The sequence below is a fragment of the Protomyctophum parallelum genome (assembly GCF_964188405.1).
Source record: "Protomyctophum parallelum genome assembly, chromosome: 10".
NCBI lineage: Eukaryota > Metazoa > Chordata > Actinopteri > Myctophiformes > Myctophidae > Protomyctophum > Protomyctophum parallelum.
Window position 1 is genome coordinate 18,467,759 of NC_139704.1, and position 13,183 is coordinate 18,480,941.

Below are 13,183 nucleotides of genomic sequence, written 5' to 3' on the forward strand. Positions count from 1 at the left end.
CATTTTTGAACATGGGCTATAGCCCATACCGTACGGCATACTATAGCACGCCATTTTTCATCATTTTTGAGGATTTGAAAAAAATGAAAAAAAAAAAACATGGGTTATAGCCCATCGTTTTTTGAAAAAAAAAGAACTCGTTTTTCATCATTTTTGAACATGGGCTATAGCCCATACCATACGGCATACTATAGCACGCCGTTTTTCATCGTTTTTGAGGATTTGAAAAAAAACAACAACAAAAAAACATGGGTTATAGCCCATCGTTTTTTGAAATTTTGAAAAAAAAAATAACCTCGTTTTTCATCATTTTTTAACATGGGCTATAGCCCATACCGTACGGCATACTATAGCACGCCGTTTTTCATCATTTTTGAGGATTTAAAAAAAAACAACAAAAAAAAAACATGGGTTATAGCCCATCGTTTTTTGAAATTTTGAAAAAAAAAATAACCTCGTTTTTCATCATTTTTGAACATGGGCTATAGCCCATACCGTACGGCATACTATAGCACGCCGTTTTTCATCATTTTTGAGGATTTGAAAAAAATGAAAAAAAACAAAACATGGGTTATAGCCCATCGTTTTTTAAATTTTGAAAGAAAAAAAAATAACTCGTTTTTCATCATTTTTGAACATGGGCTATAGCCCATACCATACGGCATACTATAGCACGCCGTTTTTCATCGTTTTTGAGGATTTGAAAAAAAAAAAAAAAAAAAAAAAACATGGGTTATAGCCCATCGTTTTTTGAAATTTTGAAAAAAAAAATAACCTCGTTTTTCATCATTTTTGAACATGGGCTATAGCCCATACCGTACGGCATACTATAGCACGCCATTTTTCATCATTTTTGAGGATTTGAAAAAAATGAAAAAAAAAAAAACATGGGTTATAGCCCATCGTTTTTTGAAAAAAAAAAGAACTCGTTTTTCATCATTTTTGAACATGGGCTATAGCCCATACCATACGGCATACTATAGCACGCCGTTTTTCATCGTTTTTGAGGATTTGAAAAATATGAAAAAAAAAAAAACATGGGTTATAGCCCATCGTTTTTTGAAATTTTGAAAGAAAAAAAAAGAACTCGTTTTTCATCATTTTTGAACATGGGCTATAGCCCATACCGTACGGCATACTATAGCACGCCGTTTTTCATCATTTTTGAGGATTTAAAAAAAAAGAAAAAAAAAAAAACATGGGTTATAGCCCATCGTTTTTTGAAATTTTGAAAAAAATAATAACCTCGTTTTTCATCATTTTTGAACATGGGCTATAGCCCATACCGTACGGCATACTATAGCACGCCATTTTTCATCATTTTTGAGGATTTGAAAAAAATGAAAAAAAAAAAAACATGGGTTATAGCCCATCGTTTTTTGAAAAAAAAAATAACTCGTTTTTCATCATTTTTGAACATGGGCTATAGCCCATACCATACGGCATACTATAGCACGCCGTTTTTCATCGTTTTTGAGGATTTGAAAAAAAACAACAAAAAAAAAACATGGGTTATAGCCCATCGTTTTTTGAAATTTTGAAAAAAAAAATAACCTCGTTTTTCATCATTTTTGAACATGGGCTATAGCCCATACCGTACGGCATACTATAGCACGCCGTTTTTCATCATTTTTGAGGATTAAAAAAAAAAAAAAAAAAAAAAAACATGGGTTATAGCCCATCGTTTTTTGAAATTTTGAAAAAAAAAATAACCTCGTTTTTCATCATTTTTGAACATGGGCTATAGCCCATACCGTACGGCATACTATAGCACGCCGTTTTTCATCATTTTTGAGGATTTGAAAAAAATGAAAAAAAAAAAAACATGGGTTATAGCCCATCGTTTTTTGAAATTTTGAAAGAAAAAAAAAGAACTCGTTTTTCATCATTTTTGAACATGGGCTATAGCCCATACCATACGGCATACTATAGCACGCCGTTTTTCATCGTTTTTGAGGATTTGAAAAAAAAAAAAAAACATGGGTTATAGCCCATAGTTTTTTGAAATTTTGAAAAAAAAAAATAACCTCGTTTTTCATCATTTTTGAACATGGGCTATAGCCCATACCGTACGGCATACTATAGCACGCCGTTTTTCATCATTTTTGAGGATTTGAAAAAAATGAAAAAAAAAAAACATGGGTTATAGCCCATCGTTTTTTGAAATTTTTAAAGAAAAAAAAAGAACTCGTTTTTCATCATTTTTGAACATGGGCTATAGCCCATACCATACGGCATACTATAGCACGCCGTTTTTCATCGTTTTTGAGGATTTGAAAAAAAAAGAAAAAAAAAAAAAACATGGGTTATAGCCCATCGTTTTTTGATTTTTTTTATTGTATAGCAGTGGCTCACAGCCTCAGCCTGATGACCTCAAAAGTCTCATATCTCCCCTGAGCCATAGGCAGTTGCTTTGGCTTAGTGGTTAAGATGTTGTCCTTCAGTGCAGGTGACCTGTGTTCGATTCCTGGGTGTTACACTCTGATGAACGTGATTCTATGTTCAACTCTTGATTCTTTCAACTTTACTATCTGAAGGCTAACATACAAAAGATCGCTTCAACAGTACAAAGAGGCAGATGTTACTGAGTGATGGTGTAGTAGGGGTTATTCCGCACAGAGAGTTCATTTTCAAATCCCACTCTTCCTAAAGTTTAATGCTAGTTATTGAGCTTCATTTACTGCTATTCTAGCAGTGGCTCACAGCCTCAGCCTGATTACCTCAAAACTCTAATTGTCGTAGTGGTTAAGATGTTGGCTTTCCACGTGGGAGACCAGGGTTCGATTCCCGGCTGTTACACTATCATATAAAAGAAGACCTCAACAGCGCTAAGAAACATCTGATTAATATGATTCTGTTTTATTTAAACTTTACTAACTGAAGGCTAACGAACAAAAGATCACTTCAAAATGACCAGGAGACTTTGCCTGAGAGTGTCTGACTGATGGTGCAATGGTCTAATCATCAGGCTTTCAGTACAGACATTCCATGTTCAAGTCCTGTTCCTCCTACAGCTCAATGCTGCAGTAATTTGAACTTTTCAAGGCTTGAATGAAAAATAAAAACTCAAAAGCACCAGGAGACATCTGCTGAATGCCCAAAGGTGCCTTGGCGTAATGGTGTGGAGCGCTTGACCCGTTGCCTCTGCTACAGGCAGTTGGCAGGTTCAAGTCCCATGTCATGACATCAAGGTGCTGGAGGACCATCGGGAGAGGGTGCTCTCTCCCCCTGTTTCCTGAGATGTAACGGTTGGGGCTTATGTCTGAAAGAACCCTGTCCAGCTAACCTTTTACCATGAAAATGTCCAATTTAACATACTCTTACCACCTCTCAGTTTGCCCTTTTCCAACTGGCCTGGAAGCCAGACATAAAAGAGGGACTTTCCAACCAAGTTTTGGCCCAGTATGCAAATACACAGACTATTCTTTCTGTCAGATGATGGGCCAAATTGCTATTTTATTTTTAAACGTTTGACCTAATTCTTATCTGTAAAATTTTAGGTTGACAGGGTTCTTTCAAACATAACCCCCAACTGCTACTTTTCAGGAAACAGGGGGAGAGAGCACCGTCTCCCGATGGTCCTCACTAGTACCTTGCATGGGACTTGAACCTGCAGGCAGGTGGTAGCAGAGGCTACCGATCAAGCACACCACACCATTGAGCTAAGGCACCTTGGGGCAATTAGCAGATGTCTCCTGGTGCTTATGAGTTTTTATTTTTTATTCTAGCCTTGAAAAGTTCAAACTTACTGCAGCATTGGTTGAGTATTAGTTTTGAACCAGTAACCTTTGGATTATGAACCTCAGATTTATCTTTTGAGCCACATCGGCATGTAAGGTACAATCGGGAACTTATATTTAACCAGCCGTTTAGAATTTAGATGGACAGTGAAAATGTTCTTCAGGAGAATTGAACCCGGAATGTTCTGCTTATAAACCCCAGGTTTATCTACGGTGCCACACTGGCATGTGAGGTACAATCGGGAACTTATATTTAACCACCCGTTTAGAATTTAGATGGACAGTTCTGTTTATAAACGTCTAAAACAAGTCTAAAAATAGACGTGTTTTAGACGTCTGTTTTGAGGATATGAAAAAAAAAAAAAAAAACATGGGTTATAGCCCATCGTTTTTTGAAATTATGAAAAAAAAAATAACCTCGTTTTTCATCATTTTTGAACATGGGCTATAGCCCATACCGTACGGCATACTATAGCACGCCGTTTTTCATCATTTTTGAGGATTTGAACAAAAAAAAAAAAAAAAAACATGGGTTATAGCCCATCGTTTTTTGAAATTTTGAAAGAAAAAAAAAGAACTTGTTTTTCATCATTTTTGAACATGGGCTATAGCCCATACCATACGGCATACTATAGCACGCCGTTTTTCATCGTTTTTGAGGATTTGAAAAAAAAAAAACAAAAAAAAAACATGGGTTATAGCCCATCGTTTTTTGAAATTTTGAAAAAAAAAATAACCTCGTTTTTCATCATTTTTGAACATGGGCTATAGCCCATACCATACGGCATACTATAGCACGCCGTTTTTCACCGTTTTTGAGGATTTGAAAAAAAAAGAAAAAAAAAAAAACATGGGTTATAGCCCATCGTTTTTTGAAATTTTGAAAAAAAAAATAACCTCGTTTTTCATCATTTTTGAACATGGGCTATAGCCCATACCGTACGGCATACTATAGCACGCCGTTTTTCATCATTTTTGAGGATTTGAAAAAAATGAAAAAAAAAAAACATGGGTTATAGCCCATCGTTTTTTGAAATTTTGAAGAAAAAAAAAAGAACTCGTTTTTCATCATTTTTGAACATGGGCTATAGCCCATACCATACGGCATACTATAGCACGCCGTTTTTCATCGTTTTTGAGGATTAAAAAAAAAAAAAACATGGGTTATAGCCCATCGTTTTTTGAAATTTTGAAAAAAAAAATAACCTCGTTTTTCATCATTTTTGAACATGGGCTATAGCCCATACCGTACGGCATACTATAGCACGCCATTTTTTATCATTTTTGAGGATTTGAAAAAAATGAAAAAAAAAAAAACATGGGTTATAGCCCATCGTTTTTTGAAAAAAAAAGAACTCGTTTTTCATCATTTTTGAACATGGGCTATAGCCCATACCATACGGCATACTATAGCACGCCGTTTTTCATCGTTTTTGAGGATTTGAAAAAAAACAACAACAAAAAAACATGGGTTATAGCCCATCGTTTTTTGAAATTTTGAAAAAAAACATAACCTCGTTTTTCATCATTTTTTAACATGGGCTATAGCCCATACCGTACGGCATACTATAGCACGCCGTTTTTCATCATTTTTGAGGATTTAAAAAAAAACAACAAAAAAAAAACATGGGTTATAGCCCATCGTTTTTTGAAATTTTGAAAAAAAAAAAAACCTCGTTTTTCATCATTTTTGAACATGGGCTATAGCCCATACCGTACGGCATACTATAGCACGCCGTTTTTCATCATTTTTGAGGATTTGAAAAAAATGAAAAAAAAAAAAACATGGGTTATAGCCCATCGTTTTTTGAAATTTTGAAAGAAAAAAAAAGAACTCGTTTTTCATCATTTTTGAACATGGGCTATAGCCCATACCGTACGGCATACTATAGCACGCCGTTTTTCATCATTTTTGAGGATTTAAAAAAAAAGAAAAAAAAAAAAACATGGGTTATAGCCCATCGTTTTTTGAAATTTTGAAAAAAAAAATAACCTCGTTTTTCATCATTTTTGAACATGGGCTATAGCCCATACCGTACGGCATACTATAGCACGCCATTTTTCATCATTTTTGAGGATTTGAAAAAAATGAAAAAAAAAAAAACATGGGTTATAGCCCATCGTTTTTTGAAAAAAAAAAGAACTTGTTTTTCATCATTTTTGAACATGGGCTATAGCCCATACCATACGGCATACTATAGCACGCCGTTTTTCATCGTTTTTGAGGATTTGAAAAAAAACAACAAAAAAAAAACATGGGTTATAGCCCATCGTTTTTTGAAATTTTGAAAAAAAAAATAACCTCGTTTTTCATCATTTTTGAACATGGGCTATAGCCCATACCGTACGGCATACTATAGCACGCCGTTTTTCATCATTTTTGAGGATTAAAAAAAAAAAAAAAAAAAAAAAACATGGGTTATAGCCCATCGTTTTTTGAAAATTTGAAAAAAAAAATAACCTCGTTTTTCATCATTTTTGAACATGGGCTATAGCCCATACCGTACGGCATACTATAGCACGCCGTTTTTCATCATTTTTGAGGATTTGAAAAAAATGAAAAAAAAAAAAACATGGGTTATAGCCCATCGTTTTTTGAAATTTTGAAAGAAAAAAAAAGAACTCGTTTTTCATCATTTTTGAACATGGGCTATAGCCCATACCATACGGCATACTATAGCACGCCGTTTTTCATCGTTTTTGAGGATTTGAAAAAAAACAAAAACAAAAAAAACATGGGTTATAGCCCATCGTTTTTTGAAATTTTGAAAAAAAAAATAACCTCGTTTTTCATCATTTTTGAACATGGGCTATAGCCCATACCGTACGGCATACTATAGCACGCCATTTTTCATCATTTTTGAGGATTTGAAAAAAATGAAAAAAAAAAAAACATGGGTTATAGCCCATCGTTTTTTGAAAAAAAAAAGAACTCGTTTTTCATCATTTTTGAACATGGGCTATAGCCCATACCATACGGCATACTATAGCACGCCGTTTTTCATCGTTTTTGAGGATTTGAAAAAAAACAACAAAAAAAAAACATGGGTTATAACCCATCGTTTTTTGAAATTTTGAAAAAAAAAAGAACTCGTTTTTCATCATTTTTGAACATGGGCTATAGCCCATACCATACGGCATACTATAGCACGCCGTTTTTCATCGTTTTTGAGGATTTGAAAAAAAACAACAACAAAAAAACATGGGTTATAGCCCATCGTTTTTTGAAATTTTGAAAAAAAAAATAACCTCGTTTTTCATCATTTTTGAACATGGGCTATAGCCCATACCGTACTGCATACTATAGCACGCCGTTTTTCATCATTTTTGAGGATTAAAAAAAAAAAAAAAAAAAAAAAAACATGGGTTATAGCCCATCGTTTTTTGAAATTTTGAAAAAAAAAATAACCTCGTTTTTCATCATTTTTGAACATGGGCTATAGCCCATACCGTACGGCATACTATAGCACGCCGTTTTTCATCATTTTTGAGGATTTGAAAAAAATGAAAAAAAAAAAAAACATGGGTTATAGCCCATCGTTTTTTGAAATTTTGAAAGAAAAAAAAAGAACTCGTTTTTCATCATTTTTGAACATGGGCTATAGCCCATACCATACGGCATACTATAGCACGCCGTTTTTCATCGTTTTTGAGGATTTGAAAAAAAAAAAAAAAAAAAAAAACATGGGTTATAGCCCATCGTTTTTTGATTTTTTTTATTGTATAGCAGTGGCTCACAGCCTCAGCCTGATGACCTCAAAAGTCTCATATCTCCCCTGAGCCATAGGCAGTTGCTTTGGCTTAGTGGTTAAGATGTTGTCCTTCAGTGCAGGTGACCTGTGTTCGATTCCTGGGTGTTACACTCTGATGAACGTGATTCTATGTTCAACTCTTGATTCTTTCAACTTTACTATCTGAAGGCTAACATACAAAAGATCGCTTCAACAGTACAAAGAGGCAGATGTTACTGAGTGATGGTGTAGTAGGGGTTATTCCGCACAGAGAGTTCATTTTCAAATCCCACTCTTCCTAAAGTTTAATGCTAGTTATTGAGCTTCATTTACTGCTATTCTAGCAGTGGCTCACAGCCTCAGCCTGATTACCTCAAAACTCTAATTGTCGTAGTGGTTAAGATGTTGGCTTTCCACGTGGGAGACCAGGGTTCGATTCCCGGCTGTTACACTATCATATAAAAGAAGACCTCAACAGCGCTAAGAAACATCTGATTAATATGATTCTGTGTTATTTAAACTTTACTAACTGAAGGCTAACGAACAAAAGATCACTTCAAAATGACCAGGAGACTTTGCCTGAGACTGTCTGACTGATGGTGCAATGGTCTAATCATCAGGCTTTCAGTACAGACATTCCATGTTCAAGTCCTGTTCCTCCTACAGCTCAATGCTGCAGTAATTTGAACTTTTCAAGGCTTGAATGAAAAATAAAAACTCAAAAGCACCAGGAGACATCTGCTGAATGCCCAAAGGTGCCTTGGCGTAATGGTGTGGAGCGCTTGACCCGTTGCCTCTGCTACAGGCAGTTGGCAGGTTCAAGTCCCATGTCATGACATCAAGGTGCTGGAGGACCATCGGGAGAGGGTGCTCTCTCCCCCTGTTTCCGGAGATGTAACGGTTGGGGCTTATGTCTGAAAGAACCCTGTCCAGCTAACCTTTTACCATGAAAATGTCCAATTTAACATACTCTTACCACCTCTCAGTTTGCCCTTTTCCAACTGGCCTGGAAGCCAGACATAAAAGAGGGACTTTCCAACCAAGTTTTGGCCCAGTATGCAAATACACAGACTATTCTTTCTGTCAGATGATGGGCCAAATTGCTATTTTATTTTTAAACGTTTGACCTAATTCTTATCTGTAAAATTTTAGGTGGACAGGGTTCTTTCAAACATAACCCCCAACTGCTACTTTTCAGGAAACAGGGGGAGAGAGCACCGTCTCCCGATGGTCCTCACTAGTACCTTGCATGGGACTTGAACCTGCAGGCAGGTGGTAGCAGAGGCTACTGATCAAGCACACCACACCATTGAGCTAAGGCACCTTGGGGCAATCAGCAGATGTCTCCTGGTGCTTATGAGTTTTTATTTTTTATTCTAGCCTTGAAAAGTTCAAATTACTGCAGCATTGGTTGAGTATTAGTTTTGAACCAGTAACCTTTGGATTATGAACCTCAGATTTATCTTTTGAGCCACATCGGCATGTAAGGTACAATCGGGAACTTATATTTAACCAGCCGTTTAGAATTTAGATGGACAGTGAAAATGTTCTTCAGGAGAATTGAACCCGGAATGTTCTGCTTATAAACCCCAGGTTTATCTACGGTGCCACACTGGCATGTGAGGTACAATCGGGAACTTATATTTAACCATCCGTTTAGAATTTAGATGGACAGTTCTGTTTATAAACGTCTAAAACAAGTCTAAAAATAGACGTGTTTTAGACGTCTGTTTTGAGGATATGAAAAAAAGAAAAAAAAAACATGGGTTATAGCCCATCGTTTTTTGAAACTTTGAAAAAAAAAAAAAAATTGTTTTTCATCATTTTTGAACATAGGCTATAGCCCATACCGTACGGCATACTATAGCACGCCGTTTTTCATCATTTTTGAGGATTTGAAAAAAATGAAAAAAAACAAAAAAAACATGGGTTATAGCCCATCGTTTTTTGAAATGTTGAAAAAAAAAAAAATCGTTTTTCATCATTTTTGAACATGGGCTATAGCCCATACCGTACGGCATACTATAGCACGCCGTTTTTCATCATTTTTGAGGATTTGAAAAAAAAAAGAAAAAAAAAACATGGGTTATAGCCCATCGTTTTTTGAAATTTTGAAAAAAAAAATAACCTCGTTTTTCATCATTTTTGAACATGGGCTATAGCCCATACCGTACGGCATACTATAGCACGCCGTTTTTCATCATTTTTGAGGATTCGAAAAAAATGAAAAAATGAAAAAAAACGATGGGTTATAGCCCATCGTTTTTTGAATTTAGATTTTTTTTTTTTTATCCTTGTTTTTCATCATTTTGGACCATGGGCTATAGCCCATATCGTACGGCATACTATAGCACGCCGTTTTTCATCATTTTTGAGGATTTGAAAAAAATGAAAAAATGAAAAAAACGATGGGTTATAGCCCATCGTTTTTTGAATTTTTGATTTTTTTTTAATCCTCGTTTTTCATCATCTTGGACCATGGGCTATAGCCCATATCGTACGGCATACTATAGCACGGCGTTTTTCATCATTTTTGAGGATTTGAAAAAAATAATTAAATTAAAAAAACGATGGGTTATAGCCCATCGTTTTTTGAATTTTTGAATTTTTTTTAATCCTCGTTTTTCATCATCTTGGACCATGGGCTATAGCCCATATCGTACGGCATACTATAGCACGCCGTTTTTCATCATTTTTGAGGATTTGAAAAAAATAATTAAATTTAAAAAACGATGGGTTATAGCCCATCATTTTTAGATTTTTTTTTTATCCTCGTTTTTCATCATATTGGACCATGGGCAATAGCCCATATCGTACGGCATACTATAGCACGCCGTTTTTCATAATTTTTGAGGATTTGAAAAAAATAATTAAATTAAAAAAACGATGGGTTATAGCCCATCGTTTTTTGAATTTTTGAATTTTTTTTAATCCTCGTTTTTCATCATATTGGACCATGGGCTATAGCCCATATCGTACGGCATACTATAGCACGCCGTTTTTCATCATTTTTGAGGATTTGAAAAAAATAATTAAATTTAAAAAACGATGGGTTATAGCCCATCGTTTTTTGAATTTTTGAATTTTTTTTTATCCTCGTTTTTCATCATATTGGACCATGGGCAATAGCCCATATCGTACGGCATACTATAGCACGCCGTTTTTCATCATTTTTGAGGATTTGAAAAAAAAAAAAAAAAAAAAAAAGGATGGGTTATAGCCCATCGTTGTTCGAATCTTTTTTTTTTACCTCGTTTTTCATCATTTTGGACCATATCGTACGGCATACTATAGCACGCCGTTTTTCATCATTTTTGCCATTGAGCCCCATTGTAAATTTGAAAGCACTATATTTCTAAAACTATGAAACATTTCAAAGATTCCTTTTCAGGCAAACATGTCCACCGTAAGATGAACCTAAGTAGGCTAGAATGGGGTTGCTAGGTGTAAGTATGTAGGACTAGTAGCATGCCAAATTTTGTGCTATTGCCGTAGAGAATGCATTGGGCGTTTAAGTTAAACTAGAAAGCAGTTCCCTGCAGAAACTGCGTGGGCTCGCCAAAAGACGCAATGTATATAATGTACAGTAGAAAATGTATTAAAGCTGAAGGAAAAGTTTAAAAAAGAATGTATAAAAATTGGTAAAAAGAATAAGCATAAATAACTGCATAAAGCGGAATAAAGTATGTGGAAGTAGTACGATGCCCAAAAAGTGGCAGAATAAAGTAAGTAAAGTATTACTGTCTACTAATGATTTGTAATGTATGAATAATGCTTTACAATGTATTCTTGATGAATTAAGAAAGGGTCAAAAAGAAAAAGGAAAAAAATAGTAAATCCAATGGAGTATACATATAAAAGCATTCATGAGCTTAACAGAAATAGCATACTTTTACATGTAAAAAGAAGGTTCAAATAGCATATAGGCCTATCTTTAAAAGCATAAACACAATGATTATTGATAATGGTCTAAGATTTTTCTTTAAATGTAAAAAAAATAATATATTAAGTTATTTTCTTCTTAAGTTCTTAAGTTCGTTTTCCCTGTAATTAAGCCCTTATATGTCTCAGCTGTGGAAGTGTAAAAGACTGCCAGCACTATGAGTGGCGCGCAACTTGAAGGTCTGCTATTTTACAATGGTCCTGAATGGGGGGAAACTATGCCCGAACAAATTGCTCTATCGCAAAAAGTAAAAGTCGAATGCAAATATTTTTTTCGCTGTGAGTGGCCTGAGATATTGAGGTACACCATGTGCGATTGTGGTGTTGGTACGATCGAAAATGTGGTTATAAGAGCGAGTTAAGAATTGTCATCGCGATAATTTCCTCGTAAGAATTTTACAATGGAGGTCAATGAGCAGTTTGACTGTATTTGTGTCACTTAAAAGGCCGTAGTTCACATTCTGTATGTCTCTGTGCTTTGGTAAAATGAATATTTTGGCCGGGACGACAATTTGTTTGGTAAATTTTCAAGGAAAGATTTTCTGTCTTCCGCACTCTAGTGAAAGAAGCCCCGCACTCTAAGTTGGCACTAATTAGGCGAAACGGCCTGCGATTGAACTGCGATTTCGGAGAAACCGTTAAACGTATTCGAATACGGTTTGAACCACGAAAAGGTCCAGAGTCGTGTGAGCTTTCTAAAGTTTAAATCACGTTTCTACGACAAAGTATGCCAGAGTAATGAGGCTGCAAAAGTGAGGTTGATTTAGAGATAAATCCCATACATTGTCAATGGGAGGGAAAAAACTATAAATAAAGTTAAATATTTTAAAAAGTATAAACTTTTTCAAAACAACTTTTTCACCAATGAAAGTTCAAAGATAGATGAACATTATAAAGTTTGAATGAAGTTTCAAAGTGAAAGTATGACGGAGTAATAAGAGCTCAAAAAAGTTAACTGTGAAAAATGGGACCTTTCTTCCATCGACTCTCATTATAAAGAATGTAAAAAAAAGTTAAAAAGTTAAAAAGTATAAAAAGTATAAAACTTTGTAAAAATTCTAATTGGAGCATAAATAACTGCAAAGAGCTGAACAGTTTGAAGTTTGAACTAAATTTCTAGCATAAAGTATGTGGAAGTAGTAAGAAACCGAAAAAATGGCGGAAATTGGAATAAATATAAACTGAGAGTAACTAGTGTGTGCTCGCTGTGGCGAGCCCACAATAACTCATAAACTACAAAACATTTCAAAATAAAAAAGTTACAGCATGTGTCTCCACAGTAAGCTGAATAATAAAAAGTGTGAATGGAGTTTCTAGGTGAAAGTGATTTTTTGACGTGCCAAAATCTGTCATTGAGCCCCATGTTAAAAGTCTCAAATTTGAAAGCACTATATTTCTAAAACTATGACACCTTTCAAAGATTCCTTTTCAGGCAAACATGTCCACCGTAAGATGAACCTAAGTAGGCTAGAATGGGGTTGGTAGGTTTAAGTATGTAGGACTAGTAGCATGCCAAAGTTTGTGCTATTGCCATAGAGAATGCATTAGACGTTTAAGTTAAATAACTCAGAAACAACAAAACATTTCAAAGTAAAACGTTCCAGCATGTGTCTGCACAGTAAGCTGAATAATAAAAAGTGTGAACGGAGTTTCTAGGTGAAAGTGATTTTTTGACGTATCAAAATCTGCCATTGAGCCCGATGTTAAAAGTCTCAAATTTGAAAGCACTATATTTCTAAAACTATGACACCTTTCAAAGATTCCCGTCCC